Source organism: Myotis yumanensis, unplaced genomic scaffold (genome assembly GCF_028538775.1).
Source record: "Myotis yumanensis isolate MYYU_CA2020_CCGP unplaced genomic scaffold, mMyoYum1.0.hap1 SCAF_1, whole genome shotgun sequence".
NCBI classification, from domain to species: Eukaryota; Metazoa; Chordata; class Mammalia; order Chiroptera; family Vespertilionidae; genus Myotis; species Myotis yumanensis.
The window spans coordinates 160,190,374-160,218,159 of NW_027223752.1; the positions used below are offsets into that span (position 1 = coordinate 160,190,374).

Below are 27,786 nucleotides of genomic sequence, written 5' to 3' on the forward strand. Positions count from 1 at the left end.
GATTCTCTCTCCCTCCTTCTCTATCTCTCTACCTCTTTCTTTGATTCTCTTTTCCTCTATCTCTGTCTCTCCCTCTATGCCTCTCTGTCTCTCTTATTCTCTCTCTTTTGTCAGATTCTGCCTCTCTCTCTCCCTCTCTCTTTATCTAATTCTCTCTTGGATTCTCTCTCTCTCACTCTCATCTCCTCATCAGTTCAATGCAGCACAGAATGGCACTGAGGAACCTGATGTAGAAGACAAGCAGTCACACATGAACTTGCTGCGTATGTGCACCAGGATGTCTGCCTTGACCGTGAGGACCTGTGTTCCCAGGCAGCATGTAAGGAACCCAGCCACAAACATGAGGAGGTTTGCATGACTCTGAAGTTCTACCTCAGTGCAATTAATTCAACCTGCAATTTTGTATTGGTACTTTGGGCTTCATCTCTTCTCAAAAGTATCTATTGTTCCGGGTTCAGTGAGTATTGTCAGCATTGTTATCTTGCGACACCGCACTGAATCCCCACTTCTCTGTCTGAAGTGCCACCGATGCTAGCCAAGTGGGGAGAAAAGGTCCCTCTGAGATTGATTTTTTTCTAGACACCATGGTTCTGTTCAATTGAATGCGCTCAAGTTGTGGTTAACATAAACACTATGGAGAGTAGGACATGTCAAATTAGCAGCTTTGCAAATCTCCTGTTAATTGTCAGCCTAATTAAAAAATTGCTAATTATAATGTTTATAACCTCAAATAACTGCTCAGCTATAAAGTACGGCCTGTCAGGTGTAAACAAGGAACTGGAGGGAAAAAATCAATTGGCATCTGTTAATTTATCAGTGGTGGTCCACCAAATTGAGAAATGGATCAGCTCTTGCACTGTAAATCTGCATTGTGATAAAAAGACCAATCCATCCAACACCTGCTTAGTAATGATAATGGCCATCTTCACTGGCTTACTCCAGGTGTCTGTGCTTTTCAATTCTGGTCCTTTCTAGGAGCTGAAGAAAGGCTTGGTCTGTAAGTGATAGGAGCCATTGATAAAATGTTGGACCCGTGCATCAGAGAGCACCGCTCAACTACTGGTAAAGAAAACCATTCAATATTTTGTGATGAGCAAAAGTAAAAATGAAGGAAAACTAAAACATAGACACACACATTCTGATGGTTAAATGTAGGGAGATCCTCTTCCCTGAAAGAAGTCTGGAGTCCTGAGCCCATCACTTGCTCATGTTCATCTGAATTAGTCATCCAGAGCATCACTACCTCCTGGCTAAGTGGACCAAGGAGGTTTGAATACAACAATATCATTCTCAGAGATCTATAGAATTCTAGTCCCACTTTCCTGTCCTCTGTAAACTGCCTACTTACACCGGGTCTGTGATTGCTCACAGTGTCTGTGGCACTGCCCTGTGATGGGTTACATGACTATGCTCTGGTTCCTAATTTATCCAGGTGCATGCCCTTTGTTCCTCCTGGTCTTGAGAACTTCCCAGCTGGGTAACTCCTGCTCTAACCATGCACTTCCCTGAAACCAGGACCTGCAGAGGAAGGGCAGAGAGATGCTCCCTGTCACCACACCTGGCTCCTGTCCTTTCCACAGTGCACACCTAGTGTTCACTAAGTTTACCAGAGAAAAAGTTGTAGGTACACTATCACAGATGCCTTAAGCAGCCCTGGAGCATTGTCTGTCTTGATTCAACAGACATTTGTGGAGCATTCATGCTAGGAATTATCTAAGTCAAAGGAACCAAGATGATTAGGAATGTCTTGTCCTCAGGCAGTTTATAGGCTGGTAAGACCACCCCCTGGATGGAATTTGACAGGAATGGTGACTGCAAATCATAAAGACCCAATGGAACACTTAGCAGGGGGCCAGCTTACGGACCCAAAACAGGGCTGGTTTGGTTCACTTTTTCCCAATGCCTCTTGGATCTGTCATTTGGAGCCGGTTGAGAAGATGAGTGAGTGGGTGCAGGGAATGGCAGAGCCTGGAATGGGGCACAGGCAGGCCTTTTCTCCCCAGCCAGGCTCCCTTGTTCCTGACATCTGCACTTGTGACTGGAACTTGAGGTCTCACTACTCAGGTCCCTCATTTCTCTGAGGGCATATTTAACCGGTTTCACAGGCCCCCCCGCTGAAGTAATGCCCTTGGCTCGTAGTCTGGCACCTCCCCTCTGGTTCTAGCTCAAGGGAGAATGGATTTCCATGCCCCATAGGCTGCCCCTTTCCCGTCCTAAAATCCTCTCATTTCATCTGCCCACCAGTGGAGAGAGGGAATGAGGAGGACTGATGAGCTTGAGCCAAGTTTCTAGTCATTTTCTTCTTTATTTTATCAGATGCCTCTGTGTCTTTCTCACTAGTCTGAAGATGTGCCTATGGTTTGGGCTGCCCCAGGAAGGGTGGTGTAGGGGAGGGGAGGAGAGAGCTGGGAAAGACAGTGCATGCCAGGAGCACCACGCAGAGGGGGGCCTGTGCGAAGAGCCCACAGTGCCAGTGGTCCTCAAACTACGGCCCGCGGGCCACATGCAAATACAAATATTGTATTTGTTCCCGTTTTGTTTTTTTACTTCAAAATAAGATATGTGCAGTGTGCATAGGAATTTGTTCTTAGTTTTTTTTTAAACTATAGTCCGGCCCTCCAACGGTCTGAGGGACAGTGAACTGGCCCCCTGTTTAAAAAGTTTGAGGACCCCTGGCCCACACTGTTGAGTGCACACCGGCCAGTAAGAGTGTGTGCATGATCACTTTTCAAGACATCTGTTAGAATTGCTCCTGCTTACAGATGAGACAGGGAAGGTATAATATTCACAAACTTGTCCTAAACCTCCTTTAGAAAGGGACTGAGCAAAGGTAGGCACTCAAACCCCTTGGACTTGGGGTCTTCCCTCCGCTTCCATTAGATTGTGTTGCTCCCAAGGGAGGGGAAGGCTCTGAGGAAAAGTGTTTGTACTGGGGTAACAATAGGTGTCTTAACACATCATGATTTACATGTGATAAGTGAAAAGTCCCCTCCTCCCACCCCCCATCCAACCTGTGTCCTTGAAACCTGAATATGGCACCTTATGTGGCCAGAGGGGCTGTGCAGATGTGATCAAGCTTACTGACCCTGACACAGGAAGGCATCTGGATAATCATGGTGCGGCCCATTTATCACCCTTAAAAGAAAAGCAGAGAATACTTCTCCCATTAACATCAGAGAGACGCAGCAGGAGGGGATCCAAAGAGGTGCCAGGCAGAGGTGCTCCCCACACTGCTGGGCAGGGGTACCTGGGATTATGAGAAGAAACTCATTCCGAAGCCTTGTTCTGAGCAAAGACAGTTCCCCAGCTGACAGCTAGTCAGGGACTGGGGCTCAGTCCTTCAGCCTCAAGGCACGGAGTCAGCCAACCTGAGTGAGCTGGGATGGGATGGAGCACCAGGAGCCCAGCTGGCTGAGCCATGCCATGCACAGTTCTGACTGATGGGTCTGTGTGGGGATACATGAGTTGTTTAAAGCCAATAAGTGGGTGGTAATTTTAAGAAAGCTATAGAAAACCTGTCAAATCTGGGTGGCAGCTCCTCAGAGTGATTTGAGCTCTGTGGTCAACCATGGCCCTTGAAATCCATTGCCTTCAACTGGTCCAAGAAGAAAGGAAGACTTCTGAAAGGTCTGTCTGGAGGGAGTCATATCCTCCTGCTCATTTCTACCGTGAGCAGCCACATGCTGAGCCTGGATCCCAGGTCTGGGGACACAGCCTGGCAGAACGCCACCTCCCAACAGTTACTCCGCTCAGGGAAATGTGCATTTCTCAATGGGCAGCGGTCTCTGCTCCTCCCCTCTGCCAGAGATGTCCTGCTCTATTGGGGACATTTTGTACACAACCACTGTTGGCATCAGCAGGACCCGGTGACCTGGGAGAACTGCTGATCCCGTCAGATGGAGTTGACTATGGTGTAGACAGAGACTAGTCAGCATTTCTGTGTCAGGAGGTATTTGGGGCAAAATCCAAGTAGCACGTATGTGATTAGTTGTAATGTTCAACTGGATAAATTCAATTAACAAGTTATTACAGTGTCTAACTAAAGTATTTTTAAGTCAATAGACCATTTTTGGAGCAGTTTTGGTTTACAGAACAATTGAGTAGGAAGTACAGACAGTCCCCATAAACTCCAGCTATCACACGTGGTTTCTCAGTTTATTTACATCTCTTCTGTGTGACAATTGGTGAAGCGATAAGGATGCATTAGTATGCACTAAATTCATCTTTGGGTTCAATTTTTGTGTTGTTCAGGTTTGATGGGCTTTGGTAAAAGCATATCTGCCATGAGAATATCATCCAGAGTAGTTGCACTGCCCCCAATCCTCTGTGCTCCACCTGCTCATCCCGCCCTCCCCCAACCCCTGACAGCCACTTATCTGTTCACTGTTTCCATAGTTTTTCCTTTTCCAGAATGTCTTATAGTTGGAATCATAAGCAGGTTTTTTCTCCCCAGTGAGGCTCCTTATAGCCTTTTCTGATTGATTTCTTTCACCTCGTAACATGCACTTAAGTTTCTACCAGGGCTTGTCATGGCTTGACAGCTCATTTCTTTTTAGTGCTGAATAATATTCCATGGTCTGGATGGACTGCAGTTTGTTTATCCATTCACCTACTGGAGCACATGCTGGATGCTCTCAAGTTCTGGTAATTATGAATGAAACTTCTATAAACATCCCTGTGCAGGTTTTTGTGTGACATAAATTTTCAACATTTGGGGGTAAACACCAAGGAATGTGGTTACTAAAACGTACGGTCAGTGTATGTTTAGTTTTGTAAGAAACCCAGCAAACTGTCTTCCAGAGTGGCCGTGACATCTTGCATTCCCACTAGCAACGAATGAGAGTCCCTGTTGCTCCATATCCTTCAAAGGACTGGATGAGGCCTGCACAGAGCTGATAGCAGGTTTCCCATTAAGAAGGTGTTGTGGCTCGGAGGACTGCATTCACTAATGACATTTCCCTGTCTCGTCAGTGATGTGCTAGCCATTTCATAGTCATCATCTCATTTAGTCATCTCGGCGGCCTGCTGGGGACCAGCTATTATCTCCCATTGACTGACAAGAAACTGAAGACTGGGGAGTTTACGTAACTTTAAAAAGATCGTAGCCAGCCAAGATCAGAAGTGAGACTTGGGTTTGGCTGAGTCTGGAGCCCAGGCTCTTCCCACCTAGGATGCTCTCTCTGTGTCAACACTCCTCACTTCAGAGATGCCTCCGGACCACTGTCAAGGCCTCTCTGAGCCTGCTGGGTTGTGTAGGCTTAATTGCTCAGAAGAAGAAGGAGAAGAATAGAGAGGAGGGAAATAAAGAAAATAGATCATACTTGGGAAGTCCCAGTGCCAAAATAACAACAGCAAAAAATTAACAACCAGCCATCATGAAATTCACAGTAAACCACATGTATACCTACAGCAGGGCAAGGTGACAAGCCCCTATATTTTGTCATTAAAGGCACTACACATACCAGAAGTTCCTGTACTGAGAGCTCCTTATTTCCCACAGGAAGCAGTGGAATCATAATTAAAGAGAAAAAAAAAGCTTAGGTCATTGCTAACTTCTGACTTGAGCATCTTTAATTTTGGTTATTTCCCCTGGCTCCTTCGCTCATTGCCCTAGATCTTTCCTTAATATTTAAAAATCTGCATGGCAGTTTATATAAAACCTTTACAACCACTTCCAGCTAAATTCGCAAAGCGTGTGGAGTGGGGGTGTGTTCAGACTCTGCATTTGGTCTCTGGGGAGGAGCTAGGATGAACCTTGGGGATGGGAGCTCCTATGGGGTCTGAGAACCAGCACATGTGTGTGGATTCCTGCCTGACTAGAATCGAACTGACTTTAGGGAAAAGGAAGGGTGGGGACAGAAGTTACAGGCATTGACTCCAAACACACAGGGAGAGGGGATATCAAGGCCCAGGAGATGAATGAGACTCAGGATGAGGTGTTTCCTGAGTAGCATGTGACCGTAGGCTGTGACATGCCTTGAGGCCCAGGGTCACACAGATCGGCCATGTCCTGGGTGAGCCCTGCTCCTGATGGACAGGAGGGGAACCAGCTAAGACCTCCGAACAGAGCATCAATTACTTAGATGTCCAGACTCATGTTCAGAGGAGACAACACACCCTTAAACACCAGGAAAGAATGACATGAGGAGTTGGGACATGGCAGAATGGAGAGGGATGGAGTGCTGCCGTGGGGGCAGGAGGGAGCGAGAGAAGTGGGGGCAAGTGCAGCCCTCAGGCCCAGTCTATCTCTAGCATCAGGTCTGTCCTGAGTCACCTGTCAATCTAGGGCTCTTTGGGTCCCAGCTCAGCCCCAAAGCAGAATCTTCAGGGGCAGAGCCTGCAGGCTGTGTTGTAGCTCCGGGTACCGGTGTTCCCAGGACAAGGCAGGACTTTGCTGTGACACTAATGGAAGACTGGATTCCTGGAACCCCATTTCCCTTGTGGAACTTTCAGAGGTTTCCCAATTCCAGGGGAATCAACACCTGCCTGTTCTGTCTTCTGAGGCTTCCGATGGTCTGCCCTGTCCCAAGTGGCCACGTCCTCTTGCAGGCGAACACACACCTTTTACTCCCAGGATACCTTCCAATGCTGTGCCAGCAACAGGCTCTTCACCACCAGGGGTGCTGGCATTTATTCCAAATCTGGTCTTTCACATCTTATTTTGTTCTGTAAAGGCCCCTGAGCATGGGCAATGGTTGAATTCACAAAATAGATGTTGTATATTACTCAGCTTCCATCATTCTGAATTAATATTTTCAAGAATCTGAGACTTCAAGACAACCAGCCTTTAATGACCCCCAGTTGAACAAACACTATCGTAACTATTTGACACCTGTTCAACCAATGAGATTCCATCACCAGTTTGGTCAACTCATTCCTTCAGGAGTCACGTTGGCCCATTTGTCTGCATTTATAACTTCCAGGTTCTGTGTAACCTTTGTTGTAATGTATGAGAAACATAGAGGGCTTTTTTATTATTATTATAGAAATAACATCTGTATTAGCAGTGAAATTCAGGAAATGGTTTTGCATTTATAGTACCTACAGTTGGGTGAGAAATTATTTGCATAAATTGTCCCAAATAGAATTTAATTGGAAACCATAGATTTCATGATCTTGTCTCACTGGAAAGTTCAGGACGATGAATCAAACATTAAATTAAATGTCACATGATAATTAGTCAGGTACTGTGAGCTTACAGCTAAGATCTGCCTGACTCTTTTCTTTAGGTAATCAGGACTGAAGCACATGTTTTATGGGGGCTATAAAACACGTGAACATTTCATTTACCTGGTTTGTTAGGGACTACACAGACATTCAAATTTGGTATGTTTAAGCTGAACTCAGGCACCACACAGTGTAAGCAAAACTGCACACCAAATTACAAATGGGGTTCTTTGTAAACATTTCTGATAATAAAAACATTTTCATTTGGTAGATAATACCAGAGATAGTCTCAGGAAAATAGATCATGGATCTATAAACCATAATTGCCTAAAAGAAGCAAACTAAGCAATTTTTCCATCTCCACTGGAACTGGGCGATCCCTGTTTTCACAGCTGAATATTCAAAGGGTTGTTTACCATAATTGGAAGGTACTTGACAGTTTAAGTAGCCCACACTTAGCAGGCTTCAAAATTGGGCCTGAATTATTTTTTTGCAAGCCCTTTAGATAAATAAGCGCCAAGTGCCACTCAGTTATCCTTAAAAGCCACAAATTTGAGGCTTTTCTGGATTGTCCCCAGTGATTTCTGAATGTGATAAAATTCTGATTTTCATTTGTATAAATCCTCTTCTTGAACTTCACAAGAATCATCTTTCCAGATTAATATGCTTTTACAAAAACAATCCTAAAATGTTAGCTAGAAAAGCACAGTCCCCACTCCCCCCCCCCCCCCCCAAATGGACTGGGACCTCACCTTGTGGCCCTGCTGACAACATGTTGCACCGAAACATACCATTGGCTCCCAGGGGACAAGGGCTCTATCCTTGCCCACACTCTCTTTGGTCAGGCCCCTTTCTGAATCAGGCCTGTCCTGCCAAGCCCAGGTTTACCAAGAGTCCTGCTAGGCCAGTTTATAGGGAATCCCTAACTCTACTGTGGACATGATACTTAACCAAGGTCCTCTTCCCTGACCCTTGACACCTAACTAAGCTCCTCTTAGTAATTTTAAAAAAAATTGATTTTATTAATTATTTTTTAATTAAATCTTTATTGTTGAAAATATTACATATGTCCCCCTTCCCCCCCATTGACCTCTTCTAGCCCACGGTCCCCATCCCAGGTCTTCACCACTCTATTGTCTGTGTCCATGGGTCATGCATATATGCATACGAGTTCTTTGGTTGATCGCTTCCCACCCACCCACCCACCCACCCACCTCTGCCTTCCCTTTGGGATTCCACAGTCCATTCCATGCTTCTTTATCTCTGAATCTATTTTGTTCATCATTTTATTATTGATTTTAGAGAGAGAGGAAGGGAAAAAGAGAGAGAAATAGAGAAAGAGAGATGAGAGAGAAACATGCCTCCCATGTTGGGGATTGAACCCACAACCTGAGTATGTGCCCTGACTAGGAATTGAACTGTTGACCTCTCAGTGCATGGGAGAATGAGCTGAGCCACACTGGCCAGGGCTCCCCTTAGTACTTTTAGTGAATATGTATCAGATGAAAAACAAATAATTTCATAATTTTTTGGTTTAAAAAAGTATATATTTTTAATATATATAGTATATGAATTTTATGTATGTATATATAGATGATATATATATATATTTATATATACATACACACACACTTACTAAATTAGTAACAATAAATTAACTGCAATTATTTTGTAAGTAGCAACTCACTATCAAAATCTGAGTCTTAGACTATCCTAAGGGAGGGCCTATAATTTTTTTCTTAAGGGAAGTAGTTGTGGAACTAACTCATTGAAACAAGAAACAGCATGCAATGATGAATATTTCAAAGTAATCTCGGCACCATTTATTAGAAGGGAAAGGAATGAAAAAGCAACTAGCTTAATGCATAGGCCGAGTCTGAGACGTGTGGTTATACTAGTAATACCATACGCAGCACGAGGAGAGCACCACAAGCTGTGGTTAAACAGCGCAGGTTGTGGGGTTGACACTGCAAGATGGCAACTCGAACAAGAATTTGAAGGCCTCCCTTCCATTGACTATGTGGCACTGATCTTTGCTACCACTTATTGAGCACTACCTGTATGCAGGGCTGGACCAGTAGCTGATTCACAGGGTAGCACGTGAGCACCAATGTCCACCAGGTTGTGTCCTGCCTCAGCCAATGAGGATGTGATTTTAGGAAGTGTCCTAGCTTGCCTGAGCTTCCATTCCCCCATTTGTAAAATAAAAACAAGAGTATTACATTGTAGGGTTATTGTGTGGATTATGACTTAAAATAGTAAACATAAATAAGTGTTAAATGTGAAAAATATTAAAAATGCATTAATAGTCTGTGGGAGAATTTTTAGCCTCTGCAGTAGAGTGGAGTTGAATGTGAGGTGAGGGGGAAGACAGAAAGCATTTAGGAGCCGCCCCGTTGGCGTGTTGCCCAGAAATCTGTGTGTGTGTGTGTGTGTGTGTGTGTGTGCGTGCCTGCTTTTCACAGTGGTTTTTCTTTCTCTACTTCAAACAAAAGATTCTTTGAAAGACTCATTTTTTAAATCCCCCATGTGAGAAAACTGGCAGGTGTGGTGGCCCCACAGCTTCAGATGGATGAGCCCCAAGTTTCTCCCTCGAGAGTGACTGTGAAGCTGGATCTCAGTGGGTTGCTGCATGGAGTTGGCACTGGTTGTGTTGGCCAGGGGGAGCTCAGTTGGCATTTTGAACGGTTTTAGAGGCACTCACTCTGCTGTTCAGTAGGTGGCACTTGTCATAACATGGGTATCACCAGTATTGAGCTGGCTTGTAGTGAAAAGTCAGAGCCAAAAGTTTATAACCCAATGTGCAATGGTGACATTTGCGGTTGATAAACTGCACAAAAATGGTTAGCCCAAGGCCTCGGGTTCTTTGTGCCAAGCCCTCGGCCCATGTGTCAGTTGGAAAGGTTGAAGAGTGTGTGTTGGTTCTGATTTCTACTCTGTGGTAATTTCGTGATACATCTCCTTGATGTGACCAGTCCCTAAGTTCATTTCCACTCGCTGATTAACTGTAAACGTATAAAAAAGACTGGATTTGGGGACCAGCGATGACTCACCCAGAACCTCAGTACCTGTGAGATCTCCTGCTGGTTGCTAACACTCTCTGGGCCAATGACCTCATCTCTAACAGCTGGGATAGTAAAAACACCATTTTCAAAGGATGGCGGGAACAGTGTCTAATACAACAGCTTGCACTTAGTAGGTGCTTGTGAATGGGGAAAAGATCATCAGCTCCGGCAACCTGAGTGGTTTCTGAGTTGAGAGCCCTGCTCCCTGCCCCTCCCTCCACTCCCAGAAGAGGCAGCAGTCACAGAGCATGTGTCCTGGCTCCATCCGCTGCGAATGTCAGCTGAGGGGGTGGGAGGGCAAGTGGCTGCCAACATCCATGTGGATCAGGCCATGCTGAATCCTCTTAGACTTGGAACAAACTGCACATTCTTGAGAGCCTGACGACTGACCCATTAGGTGAAGACAACCGCTCACTTTGGCAAAGCACTGTGTGTTTGGGTGGGTTTCTAACTCCGGCATCACCGTCCTGCATACAGTGCTTCTGGGTTATAGGATCCCGCCTGCACAATGGGGCACACATGCCACTCAGAGGTCAAGGAAAAGTGACCTCATGTGCTCAGTGAGCTGAGAGCCCACTGCTATCCCAGAAGGCAGGAAGACAGAGCCCTGCAGGGCCCTGCCTCTGTGTGCTGGTCAAAGAGAGAGGGTTTCATTCCCAGCGCTGCTGCGTCCACCCTGGGCTTCCCTGGGAAGGCCCAGCGCTCGGCCATATAACTTTTATAGACTTGGTGATTTATTTGAAAGGTCAGAGAAACTTTATGATGAGATGTGTGAAGAACCCTCCAACACCCCCTTTAAAGAAAAAATAGCTCGTTTGTTTTACTAACTAATGCATCTCAGAATTACAGGTGACAATACTATCTGTTAAATGGCCTGTGGGGTTTCCCCCTCTTTTTTTACTTCAATTGTTGAGAAGTTTAATGGGGACAAAACAGAAGGTTTTAGAAGCATCCAGGTGACTATTTTTAAAATTCCCCACTAGAGTTGCAGACAGGACCATCCCACATGTTGGCAGCACGATTTTTTTAGTGTGAAAATACTAGAAAGAGTGAAACAAATTTGTTCCCATGAGGCTGGCAGTTTTCTTAAATTGCTGGAGCCAGTGAAGCCTGGCTGGCCTTGCTGCGGTGATGAGGATATTGAACTGTGTGAGGGTGGGATTGAGGAGGTCGGGAGCCTCCTGGGGGAAGGTACCCACAGGACTGAGCCCAAGGCCACGTTCTCCCCAGGGCAGGTCTTGCCCTCACCTACTCAACACATCTCCATGCCAAGCCTTATGAAGGTTGCTGTCTACTGACTGTTGGATTCATGTATCACCTTAAAATGCTCACACCTAGAATCACAAACTCATGTAGTTCAGTGACCATCAAATAGATCTCGGGGGTGGCCTTTTCCACCGGCACCTCTTCCACGGGTTCCAGCACAGTTAGAAAGTTCCAGACTTTATGGTGTGGAGCTCACTTCTTTTTAAGCAGTGTCTTCACCAGCAGGAAAATCCACTGTAAAGCTGTCAGGGGGCAGCATAGGTCTCGTGGTGAGTGGGCTTCTGTCCCTCCTGTGTCCTGGCCACTCCAGCACTAGAAGGCTGCCTTCTTGTCTCTCCCTGAGCCCCTGCCCTCACGCTTGCCCCCACCTTGTCTTCCATCCCTGGAGCTCCGGAGTTCCTGTTTTCCTGCTGTTCTTGGCCAAGCCCCCCACCCAGGACAGGCCCCTAGACCCGGCCCTCCTGGACTGAGTGTCCTCTCAGTGGCACCAATGAGCAGGGGGTTTTCTGTGTTTCTGGCTCCTACACACCCACGGAACTTGGACTCAAATTCTCTCGTCATGTTCCTCTCAGCTTCCCTCAGTCACGATGTGGGGCAGTTCTAACAATGAAAAGCACACGTCTTGTGCTCCATTTCCTGAGAGGCCACTTTCAACAACAAAATGGGACACTTGCTGTTTCTTCTTTCCAAAGAGGCCTCAGGCCGGGGAAAGATGAAGGGTGGAGTGGGGCGGTCCTTGCCATTTATCCTCACAGGCAGGGCGACCCTTTGTCCCAGGTCGCCTGGGACGGTCCCAGTGTATGCCGGTTGTCCCAGCCTCATTATTAATAGCGCCCTCATTCACTTTTAGGAGCGCCCTGGTTTGGATGATAAATGATAGCAGCGCCCTATTTTGAGGAGATCTGTGCCGTGTACACCACGGCCAAGGCGTCTGCATTTCCGTCTTCCCAGCCTGTTGTCAGACACCTATCTCTCCAAGCAGAGCTAATTAGGCTTTTGCATAAATGAGAGGTTTAGCCTTGCACTGTTACTTGGGCTTGAAATCTGCCCTGCCCTCATGGCTGATCACTGTCAGGTGACGGGGTATTGCTCAGGGCAGTTTGTGGACTCTTATAATCTCACCGTGTGTGACCCGGTTATTTAAGTTGGTTTTATATTAATGCCTCCTTATGACCACCGAGGAGATACTTTCAGTACAATGGTGGGATTTTTCTCCACCTCTGCCACTCTAAATTCCTGATTTTAGAGCCACAGATTGTTCTAGCATGGAAGTCATGGTCCAGATATCTACAAGTTAAGGAGAAAATGTTGAAATGGGTCTATTAGTTGAAATCAAATTCAAGAGATACTTGCTATGTGGACAATTAGATGATTCCATTTCTCTTTAGTCAAGTGTTATTACTCTTATGTTGTACTTGATATTTCTTTTGTGAGCCTCAATTCTCTCCTACTTGAAAATGTTCGAAGGAAGAATCCCCTGTTGCGTCTATATAACCGAAGCCAGGTGCCCTGGAAAGTCTGTGTGGTATCTAGTAAACATGCCAAAGCCAGTGCTGAGCCGAGCACTCCAGGCTCCTCTCTGCTTTCTTCAAACTCACTTATCTACACCATCTTTCCTGTGCAAAACCCACAATTCTAATGGTTGTTGTTGTGGTCACTTCCAGGATTTCACCTCTGTACTCTCTGCTTGACTTTGCTTTCTCCTGCTCACATACTCTTCACCTCCCTCTTCCATCTCTGCCCATTGAGATCCTGTGCACATGGAAAGACCAGCTCCCCTCTCTTCATAATGACTCTACTGATCATCTTAACCAGGGCTGCTGCGTTCACCTGGCAGGACTTGTGAAATCACCCACGTGCCATTTATTTCCCGCAGGCTGTGCTGTTGGTGTATATGGGAGCTTGCAAAAGGAAACAAAGAGCTGACTGTGTTTTCCCACCTGCTTTATGTACCAAAGATGCCCCATGAAGATGCATTAAACGAGGGGAAGAGAGAACGAAAGAAGCAATTTATCACTGTGTTAGACAAATGTCTCCTTCCAGCTACTTCCTCCCGCAGAGCTCCAGGACCATGCTGCTTTCCCAGTTTCTGTAGGCACGCGGGAGGAAATGACTCCCATGGTCTCTTGCCAGAGGTAACTCAATACAGCGAGTGCCTCTGAGTTGTGCCTGGCACTGGGGTGAGTTTTCAGGACACATACATATTTTTAAAAAATAAAAACTTTTCCATCCTATGAATTTCCTAAGTGTGGAATACACTGGCATGATTGTATGATAATCTTAATTTTCTTTTTGCCAGAATAACACACTATTCCCAGGTAAATGGTGATGTCTAAGTGTCATTTACTAGGTCAGGGACCCCTCTGGAAGCATTCTTTCTGTTATAAGAAAGTCCAGAATGTAAAGAGTCAGAGCAATATCGTTAAAAAACCAACCCACAAAGGCCTAACCGAGGAATTAGGACACACAGATTCTAGTCCAGGGTCTGCAATAAATTATCTGTGTCTTTGGGAAAATTGTTTGGCCTCAGGGTCATTTTATACACAGCTGTAAAATGAGGTGATTGAATTGGAACATCCAGGGTTCCAGGAGCCCTACTATCCTGCAATTCCCCAGCGAGGGGAGGCTCCCAGCGACCCCATGGCTCCATGCGGAGCTTCTGTGTCCTCACACAGCCAGCACCACCTTTGTAATGATGCCCGGTCGCATGTATTACAAGTGCCATGCAGATGCTTCCATCCTGTGGGGATACATGTCTGGTTTAATTCCCTGCAAACAACCCTCCAGGCCACTGAATCCCAAGTGAAAGGGCAGCACACGGGAGCCATGATTCGAGGCCGTGTGGATACATCACAGGAGCAAAGCAGCCTCACTGTTAATGAGCAGAAGGACATCCCCAGGATGGATGGCGCTGGGGACAGGAGGTGATGGCAAGATGAGGCTGCCTAAGCCTCTGTGCTCTCAGCCAGAACACGACGTTCTTCCTCCTAACAAATAGCCATGCGGCACGCAGCACCCCAGTGCGAGCATCCAGAGAAATTTAAAATAGATTTCAAAGCACTTCTCCCATACTGTCCTTCCTCCTGACTATGAAGGAAGAGCCGGGGTCAGTCGGGTGTGAAATAAGTAGACAGGAACTTTAGGAAGATGGAGAAACACGAAGGAGGAAAAGCACAGGTGTCTAATCCACAGGCAGACAGTCCCCGTCCATCAAGAGAACAAGCTCAGAGATCTGCTGTGCAAGATTGTCACCATCGTCCACAGCACTGTGTGGGGCACTTAAGAATTTGTTAAGTGGGTAGATCTCATCATTAGTGTTCTTACCTCAGTAAAATTAAATTAACTTTTAGAAAAGAGCATGAAGCCTCAAAGGTGGACAGAGCTTTTGGGACGAAGCTGGTGGCATGCCGATGCTGCAGAGACCGAACCATGGACGAGGACCAGTCCAGTTATGCGAGGGGTCTGGTTTCCCTTCAGTGTTGCCCAGGGAGCCACTAAGCCACACGTTATTTGCCAAATGAGCTATAAATAAAGGAAGCAGCAGCCTGGCAAGCAATTAATATTTAAGGACACAGAAAGCATCACCTGAAGGTCTGTCTTAAAAATCAACCAATCACACACACAAACAAAAATGACCTAAAACCAAAAAATGCCACTCAGTGTTGAGGAGTTGTTTTGCTGTCATCCTGGGTTCATCAGTCCCTCCTGATTCATTCCGAGTTCTGTGAGGTCAGGCATAGCTGCTGAGTGCTGGCAGGGTCTTCAGCTCCGGGTCATCCAGTCAACTGCTTCCTAGGGTTCAAAATCTGCCCACCTTCTCCACAGCCTCTATGCAAGGAGGAGAAGCCGCAGGTCTGCAACCTCCTAATCCTGTCCACCCAGTCGTCTCCCCAGCAGTTGAGAGCACTAGATGTGCTCTAAGAAATTTAAATTGCACGCATGTAACTGAAGTGGAGGAATATTCAGATCGATGCATAATGGTGGTTCTCTGTGCATTCAGAATCACTGTGACAAGGGCCTCGGCAGGAAGAGGCAGCTAAAAAGTGTGCTGGCCAAGAATGGATACAGCTATTTAAAGTGCAGTCCAACTGTTTAGGACCAAAGGAGGACTGTGGAACTGGGTTTAAGGACCACATTGCTATTCACTGTTGCAATTATTAATAGGCTTATTTGAGTGGAAACAGATGATGAACACTATATAGATAATTTTGTATGTTTTCATTTTCTTGTGGCCTCTCTACACATCATTCTTAGTTCACAGAGGGGGACTGTAGGGGATTATTCCTGGGTACATAACTAGCAAAAGATTGCATTAAAATTCCTTTCCAGGCACGCCTAACCCCAACTACAACATACTTTTCATTTTGACTCATGCACCTCTTGGTTCTAAATTAAACCTGTTTCTGAGAATATTAAAGTTGTTTTTCATATGGAATCTGAACCGTCCAGGCTGATGGACTTCTGGATCATGATCCTAGAAAGAGAAACCAGGCTATGAAAAGAAGGAAACCATACTTTAATCCCTATTAACAATTTCAAATTTGGTTCCAAAAAAGGGAAAAAGGAGTGGAGCACCATCTAGATTCAGAGTTTGCCTCCTCCAATTGCGTGGCTAGAAATAACTTTCAGGTATGGGATGCTAAGAAGCTATGGGGACACGTTCCTTGGTGTGGGCTCCACACACAGAGCCAGCAGATCAGAAGCAAGAAATGGAGTCAGTTGATTCTCAGACACACTTCTCACTTTCGGCCCAGGACAGAAATTGGTGGTGGGGGCGGGGGGGAGGGGCGCGCAGGGGGAAGCACTCGATGCTTAAATATCAGCAGCACCAATTTGCTCACATGGAGCCAAGACGGATCACAACAGTTTTACTGGGCTAACTTTCTACAACTATCCTATTTTGAAATAGAAGAGAAGAGAAAAAGACATCATGATCATTGCAGTGATAGCTCTGAGAAGTGCAGGTAAGACCAGTAGTAGTATCAGACATGGCAGCCATGTCACCTGGTCGGGCAGATCATGAACGCATCCTGCAGGCAGCGGTTCTGCGATGTAAGAGGCACTGCTTTGAACTTGGCTGTTTGAAAATATTCTGTAAAGAGTGAGTCAGGTGACTGTGCAAACCTCTGTCCCTGTGTAAAAACCTTAGAACTTCCTGTGGGAGTTTGTGTGCTGTTTTCTAAGAGTCCCAAACAATGTTCTTCTGAAATCTTTATAAATATGAAAAAATAAGCTTCTTTCTGAGACAATGTTTTTGAGAAGGCGGTGAAAAACATCTTTCTCAGCTACTAAAAGGTTTTCATGAAAAAACTTCCAGAACCTCTAAGAAACCCTAAAAGAACTTTTCAGAACTCAGAGAAGCAGTAAATGTGAAGTGTTTGTCATAAGATTCAAAGTAGAATTTTGTGCTGAAATTGTATATGTATGTCCACATGTGTACGGTATCATGCTGCTTAGGGATGTGGGAACATTCTGAGAAATGTGCCCTTAGGTGATTTTGTGGTATAAACATCATAAAGTGTACTTACACACACCTAGGTGGAATAACCCACTACATAGCTGGGCTGCATGGCATACGACATCACATACGTAGTTTGTCACTGTGCCACGTGACTGAAACATCAGTAGTTGGTGCATGATTATATATGTGTGTACAGATATACCTATATACATATATATGTGTATGCATCTCTCTCTCAGTGAAGAGAGTGAGGGGAATATAATAGTGACTACTGGACACTTTCCTTTATGTTTTTGTTTTAGACATCACCAGACATTAGCATCAGAACTTTGGAAGTGGATTGCAGGAAGTTCTAGATTTCCCTTAACTGAAGGTTTATACACTTGTCCAAATGGGAATAGCTTTTTACCACTTTTTAATGACTCCTATACCAAACACCCTTGATTATTTTATAAACCCTAACCCATTGTTTTGTTTTTAACTATTAAACTGTGTTGGGACAAGTTAGGTTTTGACAACCCCTAAAGGCTAATTTCTCCAAAAGGTTTTCGAATCTGAGAAGCTAGGATGGAGATTCTTTATGACTCAGCAACCATGTGGACCCAGAAGCCCAGGAAAACAGCCAGTTTCAGGTCAGCTTCCTTTTCTGAGCTGACAGGCTGGGTGTGGGGGTGTGTTGTGAGGAGCGGGGAGAGGAGAGTGAAGGCAGGATGACATCCAGCCTTGGCCTCGTGGATAAGAAGAGGCTTAGTTTCAGGAACCCAACTAGGTTGATTCTAAACCATGTGCATGTGCTGAAGAGATGCTAGAATAAAATGATATGTTTACCTTCAAGTGCCTGATCCTTGAGAAAATTTAGAATTTCCTCTGGAACAAACTTTAATAAATTCTCCTTTCCTCATCAAACCAAATCCCATAAATAACTCAGAGCACCTGCTGTGTGTTTGCTTTCTGTTTTAAAATGTGGACTAACCTTTTCCCCTCTGTGTGTGGTAGAAATTCAAGAGAGGAAGGAGAGGCGAATTGGAGCAAGATTTTACAATGTGTTCACCTATAAATACCAGCACCTCTTTAGAAAACATCCAAAGAGCCCTTCACAGACCTCTGCTAGTGAGATGGGAATCATTACATAAAATAAGGTGTGTGTTTGGAGCGGTGCGAAGGGGCCTGGGCCCTGCAGTGATGGCTGAAGGGGCCCTGCTCAGGTCAGGGCAGGACCAGGGCTGCCCATAAATGCTGCTCGGCCTGCACAGAATCATCTCCCTTAAGCCTCTTTCTTTTTAATCAAACACTTCTAAGTGAAATCCGCCTCAATATTTGAGGGCTGTTGGACATCTCACTGCCTCTGAAAATAGTCTCGACAAAAACAAAAACAGAAACCAGGGGAAGCTAGTTAGTCAGGACGAGTGCTTTCATTTGTGGGCACAAGCTGATGGCGGGGTCATTGATCCACAAGTGTGGGAGGCCCGGCGCCCAGGCTTTCCTGTGGGCTCGGCAGATAGTTAAGTGAAATAAATGGCTTGGTTATAAACTGGATGGAATGAATCAATTGAGTCGAACAAAGGGAGGCTCATGTGCTGGGAAGTCAGAACCAAATAGGTTTAAAGTCATCCTAGTCTGAGAGGTACAGCTGCTGCGAGCTTTGGCAATCATGGAATTGATGAGCAGTTAATTTGCGTGGAACTAGAAAAAGGCCTAATGGCGTTGAGGTGATAAGAAACAAAAGCCGCAGGATGGTGATGGCCTCCATCCATCTTCCTGGAATAGCTGAGCATCCTTCGTCACTGGCTGAATAGGAGAACAAGACTAGGAATGGGGTGGGGGGTGGGGGATGGGAGAGACTCGAGTACAGGATCAGCCACATGTGCTTGGTACTATAGCTTGTCTTTAAATGCACAGACTACTTTGGGAAAGCCAAAGGTTCTTAGACCATTCTATGTAGTGGGTACAGTGACAGTGTTATACTACTAATTATGATGATTTAGGATGCTCTCATTATGATAGTACTAGAGACTTGGTGCATGAAATTCATGCACTGGGGGAGGGTCCTCTTGCAGTCTGGGAGCCCTCGGGGGATGTCTGACTGCCGGCTTAGGCCTGCTCCCCTTAGCATTGCCACAGAGGCGGGAACACCACTGCTGCACTTGCCAGCCATGAGCCCAGCTCAGGGCTTCTGGCTGAGCAGTGCTCCTCCTGTGGGAGCACACTGACCACCAGGGTCAGCTCCTGTGTTGAGTGTCTGCCCCCTGGTGGTCAGTGAGCATCATAGTGACCGTTCCGCCTCTTGGTCAATTTGTGTATTAGCCTTTTATTATGTAGGATTGTATTAACTATGTATGGTGTCAGATGGGTACTAGACTTGTTGGGGAGAATCACTTTGAAAAGTATATAAATGTCTAACACTATGTTGTATACCTGAAACTAATGAGATATTGTATGTCAACTGTAATTGAAAAAAAATTGAAAACAAAAAAGAATACTATTATTAATATAATGTTAACATGAATACATGTTTATTGTTTCTCATTCTCACACATAATGATAATTCAAAACAATAGGTATATTGAACTTTGGCATTTGAAAGTTTCAGCTAATGAATCGGTCAAAGTATAAAATGAAAAAAATTTATTACTTTTTACATGTATTTATATCCTATTGTCTGTTTCTCATCTGCATTCAACATGCCTAAACCCCAGCCTGACTCCCCATCTCTCGCTGCTGAGCTCATGTTGGTGCCACACTGACTCCTCCTGCATGGGCTTCAGGGGAAGCTCCTCCCACATCCGTGTAAGGAAAAAGTTTCCTGAAATGCTGAGTTATCTGTGAACCCGTGATCACTGTTTGCATGTTCTTATGGCCGCTGTCTATGGGACTTGACATCCTTCCCATGGTGGAGCTAAAACCAGTGACCCAAATAGATTGGACCCCAGCCTCGCATAATAATAAAGCTGCTAGAAAAATAATAAAATAATAGTAATTATAAGAAATAAGTAATAAAATGAAGTTGGTAAAATTCTAATTTAAAATTTGGTGCTAGGGAAACACCCACCTCCTTTTCTTTGATCGATCTTATGAGACAGCAATGTCATATATGTACTCCATGAAATGAAATTATAATACTAAATATAACATGCATTCAATTATTTAAATATCAGCATCATTCTCTGGACTCTGGATGGTGGTGAGCAACTGCTGGCAGTTGGGGGCTGTGACGGGGAACCTAGGGTGTGGGTGCCAGGGCATTTAGACTCTTGGTGATGTGAAAACCACCCCTCATCCCTCACCCCACTCACCCCACCCATTTGCCTCCACTATTTTCCAGATTAATGACATTTGAATAAGAAAAGATTAAAGTTACTCATGCGTATAAAGTGACAGTTCTAAATAGAATGGTTTAAATGTTTGCATGTCATACGTGTCATTTAGATTCACAGCCTACTTTTAGAAAGGCTCTGAGCAGATGGCACTTTGCTTATAATATCATGATTCTCTTCAAATTCATGGTAGAAGAATGTCTCAAAACCCAAATCGTTTTTAATAGACAATCTAATTCACCCCCTCCGCCACAAAAACCCCTAGGACGCCTGACTTGTGTGGCAGGAGGATGTGAGGCAGTGGCAGCTCTGACTCAAGCAGATGTGGCAGGTGGGGAAATGGAAGGGGGGTGAGGTTCCGGGCGGGGGCCACAGGAGCCCTATCCTGCTCACACCTGGCCAGCCCCCCAGCCTGGCTGGACCTTCCCCAACAGGGGTGTTCTGGGATCTCCCTTGACAAACTCAGGAGAGGTCCCAGCATTAGCAGCTCCTCAGGGCCTTCCTAGTTGCCTCCTCCTCCCCCTCTGCCCTTCCCACTGCTCTGTCCAGGGGAATCTGCTTCTGAGCTCCCAGACTGGGATGGGCGGTGGAGGGCTGTGGAGCCACACACTGTCCTAAGGCCTGAGCCTTCTTCTACACGATGCTTGGTTGCTGTGGGTCAGGGCTGGGTCTTTCCTAGGGGTACGTGCCTCTCAAGACTGGGGGCTTGGAAAAAATCAGATGGAGAGAAAGCAACGGATCCAGCTGCGGAGCTTCCACGCACCCTCCCTTCAGTCTAATACCCTGTCTACATCAGCCCCACTCCCCCCGTCTACTCCTCCTGCAAAAAGTAAAAGGGAAAAACTAAGGATGATTACTCACTAGACTAACAGACTTGGAAATAAAAGGTAACTTCCAATTTACTGGTTCAATTTGAGAGGGAAATTGTGACATGAATTAGCATTGATTCTACCATTGTAGCGCTGGCTCCCAAGCCCTTCCTGACATGACGAAATGGTTTTATGAGCCTTTGCATTATTTCACACTTCCTATTGCAGTTAAGACATGGATAACTTTTAAACAATATTTTAAAGTCAATAAATGTAATAATTGAAAAATGAAAACATTTAAGAAGAATATATATATATATATATAAAGTTGGCTTACATCCTCAGTACTCCTCACCCCAGAAACAATGTTGACAGTCTCTTGTGTCCCCCTCCCTGAAGTCCTTTACGACATAGACTCATCTAGATTCACATGACACATGATGTGAAGAGAGATGTCACAGTGCGCTCAGTAAGGCATCTGGGAGAAGGTTCCCAACAGCACAGGGAGACCTGCCTCATTATTTCCAATGACACAGGTGGTCATTCCATGGTCTGGGTGCACTATCATTCCTCTAACAGTCTCCTCTTTGTGGGCATTCAGGCTCTCTTCAGCAGGTTTTTGCTCTCACAAGACATGCCATGATCAACATCCTCACTCAAAGCATGTGTGTTGCATACACACGTATGTGCGTAATAAATGCTTATATATGTTAATGTGGATGAGCAAGTCACAGGTTGAGTGAATTTCAGATTCCGGGGGAGTTCAATTGACCAGAGAGTGACATTCGCAACAATTACGTAGATGTGTTTCTTGCATATCTGAAGTGTTTTTTTTCTTAATGCAATTGGAAACTCCACTATTAAAGAAACAAATTTCCTTTGCAAAGCTTATTTACTTAAAACTGATATCAAAGAATTGGTGGGTGTAAGAGGAAAGCGAAACATTTTGCATACTAACAGAGTAGTTATTTCTGGACAAAAGCACCATAAAAAAGCCAAATGAAATGAGAGCTTAATTTCCATTGAGAATTCACAGCCAATGCCATGGGCTCTGCTGCAGCTCCTGGTTCCCAGCTTGCAGAACATGTGCAATGATGAAGTTTAACTAATGATAGTTTCCTGCAAAAGACACAGCAACAGAAAGCCTTGTTTTGATACCTAATTAAATGCCAACAAGCTGTTTTGAATGTTAGCAATTTACAACATTTTTGCTTCAGGATATGAAACACCATTATCATGTGATGAGGGTTACAGCTGATTCAGAGCATCCTGGGTGTTACGAAAGACTAGTGTTGGCTGTGGCTGCAGAAGGGTGGTGAGTGTGGGGTCCTGAGGCAGAAGTTTCAGAGCTCCGCTGCCTGTGGTCAGTCAGTGACTTAAGTCAGAATGTCAGAGTTGGTTATGAGTTTGCTAGTCTTGCCATGCAAGGGGTTCCTGAGGGCTAGTAAAAAAGGTGAGAGGAAAGAAGAGGGGAGACTGAGGGACAAGAATATCTGCTCTTGTCTCATTCTGCATCCTCATGTAGACCAGTGATGGCGAACCTATGACACGCCTGTCAGAGGTGACATGCGAACTCATTTTTTTGGTTGATTTTTCTTTGTTAAATGGCATTTAAATATGTAAAATAAATATCAAAAATACAAGTCTTTGTTTTACTATGGTTGCAAATATAAAAAAATTTCTATATGTGACACAGCACCAGAGTTAAGTTAGGGTTTTTCAAAATGCTGACACGCCAAGCTCAAAAGGTTCGCCATCACTGATGTAGACCATCACCCCCTTCCTCACGCTCCTGTCCAAGGTCCCACCTATCGACTGTCTTTCCTGAATGTCCTCCACAGCCATAGACCTTCCATCAGTCTTGTCCTCACAGACACATGCACAGGCGCACAGGTGTTGTCTTCCATATCCTGCTCTCCCTGTAGCTCCTTTATAATCCTACTAGAAGCCCATGCACAAATTTGTGCATGGGTGGGGTCTGGCCAGCCTGGCCCCAATTGGGGTGGATTGGAGCAGGGCCTGTTGGGAGGAGGAGACAGCAAGAGGTTGGCCAGACGCCCACCCCCTGCCTCCTCCCCTTCCCCATCAGGGCCTGAGCAGGGTCGGGCTGGCTGGAGGAAGGGGCCATGGGTGATTGGCCCTGCCCCCAAATGGGGTAGGGGGGCTGATCAGGGGTCAGCAGCCGGGGGAGGGGCTATGAGAGTTTGGCCAGCCAGCCCTACCCCCGATTGGTGTGGGGGGGCTGATTGGGGTTGGAGCTGGTTGTGGGGAGGGGCCACAGGATGATTGGGGTGGTGGGGGCCCATCAGGCCCCGCCCCCCATTGGGGTAAGAGGGGCGATCAGGGGTGGGGTGGCTGGGGGGAAGGGCTGCTGGGGGTTGGCCGGCCGACCCCACCCCTGATAGGGCCGGTTCGCTGGCCTCAGTGGGCATCATAGTGACTGTTCTGGTCATTACGGCGTTCTGGTCACTGGTTTTTTATATACATAGATCCCCGCATGGCAGCCAAAGGACCTTTTCTAAATGCAGATCTGACCCTGGCCGCTCAGCACCCTTGGATGAAACCTGGCATGTTGGCCCTGCCTACCTCCCGATGCCCACTCTGTGCCCCTTTCTTCTGGGACCATGTCTTGCTAAAAACACTGACAGTCCCTGAGCAGGTCTGCCTTGGTTTTTAAAATTGATTTTAGAGAGCGAGAGAGGAAGGGGGGAGAAATATCAATTTTTTTTGTTTTCTTAATCCTTACCTGAGGATATTTGTTTCAATTGCTTTTTAGAGAGTGGAAGGGCAGGAGGGTGAGAGAGAGAGAGAGAGAGAGACATATGTGAGAGAGACACATCAACTGGTTACCTCCCGCATGTGCCCTGACAGTGAGTGGGGAGTGAACAGGCAACCGAGGCATGTGCCCTTAACTGGTAATCAGACCTGAGACCCTTCAGTATATCGGCTGATGCTCTAACCACTGAGAAACACTAGCCAGGGCAGAAACATCAATTTTTTGTTCTACTTATTTATGTATTCATCGGTTTATTCTTGTATGTGCCCCGACCAGGGACTGAACCATAACCTTGGTATACAAGGACGGCACTCTAACCAACTGAGCTACCCAGCCATAGCTAAGCAGGTCTGCCTTATTATTCAACATGGTGAGAATAATTGAAAGATGAGGGTAGGCTTGGGCAACATGGACCTCTCAGATGGTATATACATCTATAATTAACTGACTTTCTGCCGAGGGTTATCTAAAAGATGTGCTTCCTCTGCTCGACTGCTGGAGGACTGCATACATCTTCTCCCTAACACTATAAAGAAACAAATGAAACAGATAACAACGAAATGGACCATCAGGAAAGGGAATGGCTAAAATACGTTCTCAGGCACAGCAATAACAGTATTGAAGGCTTTTGAGCTCCAGATTCTATATGGCCCATCCCAACTAGTTAGTATGAAACCCCTCTCATATTTTAGTTAGTATGTTAGTTAAGACTCAGTCATGCATCCACAACGTTCTCCAGCTGACAAAGTTAGTTTTCAGTACATTTTCCTAGTCTTCCTATGTGTTTCTCTTCCTCTTTTGTCCCTGCCTTCCCTGATTCCCTCAGCCTTCTGTCTCAGGAAGGTTCCCCAATCAGCAGAGAGAGGGGGGTTGGACGTCACCACAGATACAGGGCTGAACCCCACCAGCTCCAGGGGGTGGGCTCTCTGAGGGGTTTGTTAAGCCTTTTATCTCTAATTAGGAAGCAAATGGATTGTCTGCTGTTGAAAGCTGTGGGGAGCATAAACACCTTGGATTTCTGACCTACAAGGAGCCTTGGAAACCATCCATGCTCAGATCCTCATTTTCCAGATGAAGAACCTGAGGTCTGAGGAGATAAGTGGCTTGTCAGGGCTGCTGGGCCTCGTCTCTAGGGCAAACCTGCTTGGGTATGGTGCTGCTGCAAAGGGGGTCAGGAGACCCAGAAGAAGCCAAACCATCCCATAAATTCCTCCTATTTCTCTTCCCTCATTTTTGTTATCTTTCCTATATAGTAATAGGATAAAAATATAACTCAACACAAATAAATTAAGGGATTTCTCTCATTGGATACCATTTGGATTTACCTCACCTTAAACAACCTGAAGTATTGTTTCCAAATGAAAATAAAGGCAGAATCACTGGTGATAAAATTCTTATACTTTGTACTGAACTTGGTTCATTTTCTAAGATATTCGACTCTTGTACCACGGAATAATTATGTTAGAGTCAACATGCTCAGATGATAGCCCCCTCCAGCAATACTGACCTGAGACCATCATAGGAAAAAATATATAAAAGCTATGACAGAAAAGTAATCTCAAAGTTTTAGTAAAATATTAGTTATAACAGATGTTTTGAAATCCCCTGTAGAGAATGAATTCGGGCATTGTGTAGTTTTTGTTTACTTCCCAAATATTTTTAAAGGGTTGCTCTTCAGCTGTTGCTCTCCTGTAAAGAAGCTGGGAGTGTTTGAAGTAACTGACTCTAGGGTCCCCAAAGTGTGTGCCCGAGGACGCTGGCCCCAAATGGCAGCCTGTGCTGCACAGAGAAATGTGTCTCTAGCTAAAGAGCCTTGGGAGGACTGAAGCCTTCCTTGCCACAGGACTTCTCAGAGCCTTTACTATTATAATTGCATGTATATCTTGTGAGGGTGTGCAGCATGCACATTGCCCCATATTCATTTGATTATTTTTATAACAGTCATATTCATCTTTCATTCAAAAGAGTAAGCATTTCTCTAAAGTGTTTTGTACACTTTCATTCCATGTTATTATCCACAAGGAAATACTCCATTATGCTTCACTTTTTGGTGTGAAATGAAAAGCTTTTGAAGTCCATACTTGCTGCAAATAGCAAACTGTTCCCTATAGTAATTAGAGGAATATGATACTTGGCTAATTCATTGTCTTGAAAACTGTCAGGTGGAATATGCAATTAATCTTTTGCAGGGTCAATGAAGTATAAATAATGTATATGCTTATTTTATCTCATGGATGCTGATTTTTTACTCTTATGTGGTCTTTAACTGAACACAACTTAGTTGAACTCTGCACACAGACTACCCACAATAGCTTAGTGCACTTTCCTGTCCCTGAGAGTTTATCTCTGTGTTGAGCACAATGGACAAATGTAGGTTTGCTGGCGGCTGCAGAGTCTGTGCTGTTCTGCAGTTTGGTAAACTAGGGTCATCTTATGCCTGGTGAGTGTATATACCCTCAATCAGTGTTCAAAGTGGCCAAGTCTAGTGAAGATATTTTAAACTAGAGAAGCGGTTCTCAACCTGTGGGTCGTGACCCCTTTGGCGGTCGAACGACCCTTTCACAGGGGTTGCCTAAGACCATCTGCATATCAGATATTTACATTACGATTCATAACAGTAGCAACATTACAGTTATGAAATAGCAACAAAAATAATTTTATGGTTGGGTCACAACTTGAGGAACTGTATTTAAAGGGCCAGAAGGTTGAGAACCACTGAACTAGAGGGACCTGAAAGTAAAGTGCGTGCTGGGCAACTATAGAAACAGGCCAAGGGCATCCACAGCTGTAGCCTAGCCTTGGAAAGCAGACATGGGGCCGTGGGTGGGAGGGAGCTGCATAGAGACAGGGGCAGAGTGAAGGGGAGGACCAGTGATTCTGGTGAACATCCTGGGGTGAAGTCCTCATGTGTGTGTTCTTGTGGGCAGAAAGCAGAGGACTGGTTCCAGGAGGCTCCTCTCCATTCACGAGGGCCTCACTCTTGCACCTGGAGGCCAGTTAACCACTCTGCTCTCAGAAACAGGGCTTCTTAGCGAGGGCTAAGGGCACATGTGACTCCTGGGCCTCGAGTTAATGCACCTCTGGGATTTGGTGCAGCAGAGTGAGCACCACAAGATGTGGACAGGAGGCCAGCTCCAACACAAGTGGGGACCTGGGAAACATTAGCTAACTTCTCTGAGCCTCAGTCTCAGCATCAGGAAGCAGAGATGCTGGCTGGCCTGCACAGTGTCTCCTGACAGAGCAGCGTCTGCAGGAAGGCTGACCTGGGCCAGGTTGATTCTCCCCTGAACCTCAGCTTCCTCATCAGTGAGGAGGACTGACCTAGAAGGGCAAAAGTGCCCAGAAACCCCTCTCATGAAGCTTCCTTCTGGCTCCCTAATTGGCCAGGCCAGGGGGTTCTCCCCATCACTGCTCCATCCATTCACCTGTTCACCAGGTGTTGAGAGAGCTGAGCGCTGTCTAACTATATGTGTTAGATGGTGCTGGTGCTGTGGTGATAAACGAGGCAGAAGAGGGAGCAGGAGCAAGCGTGTGTGTGTGTGCGTGTATGTGTTTGTGTTTGTGTGTGTGTGTGTGTACCTGTGTATGTTAGAGTTTAGAATCCTTTTATTTTTAAAATTGTATCTTTTCTTTTTTTTCTCTCCAATGAACAGCCTGAATCACTCATTTTTTCTTTGCCAAAGACACATACACAAGCCATAGGGCTGTGGCCAGCTTCCTGGGACAGGGAGGGGACTCAGAGGGTCTCAGAGCTGCCCACTGTCATCCTCACCAGCTCCCTCCACAAAACATTCTGGAGGTGCCTCTTCACCCTCAGGTGTAGTGTAGCTTGGAAAACAGAGCGAAGAGAGCTTCCTTCTCTTACCTCCCAGGGATGCACGGATCCCATTTCTTGTCAGAGTAACAACCTGTAGCTCATGGACAGAAG

At 45.6% G+C, this 27,786-nt stretch overlaps 1 protein-coding gene across 1 annotated transcript in view; it reads right to left on the reverse strand.

The window, feature by feature from the left end:
• Positions 1-27,786, reverse strand: part of ADARB2 (adenosine deaminase RNA specific B2 (inactive)) — a 430,335-nt gene that overhangs the window by 368,662 nt on the left and 33,887 nt on the right. The window lies entirely within an intron of this gene.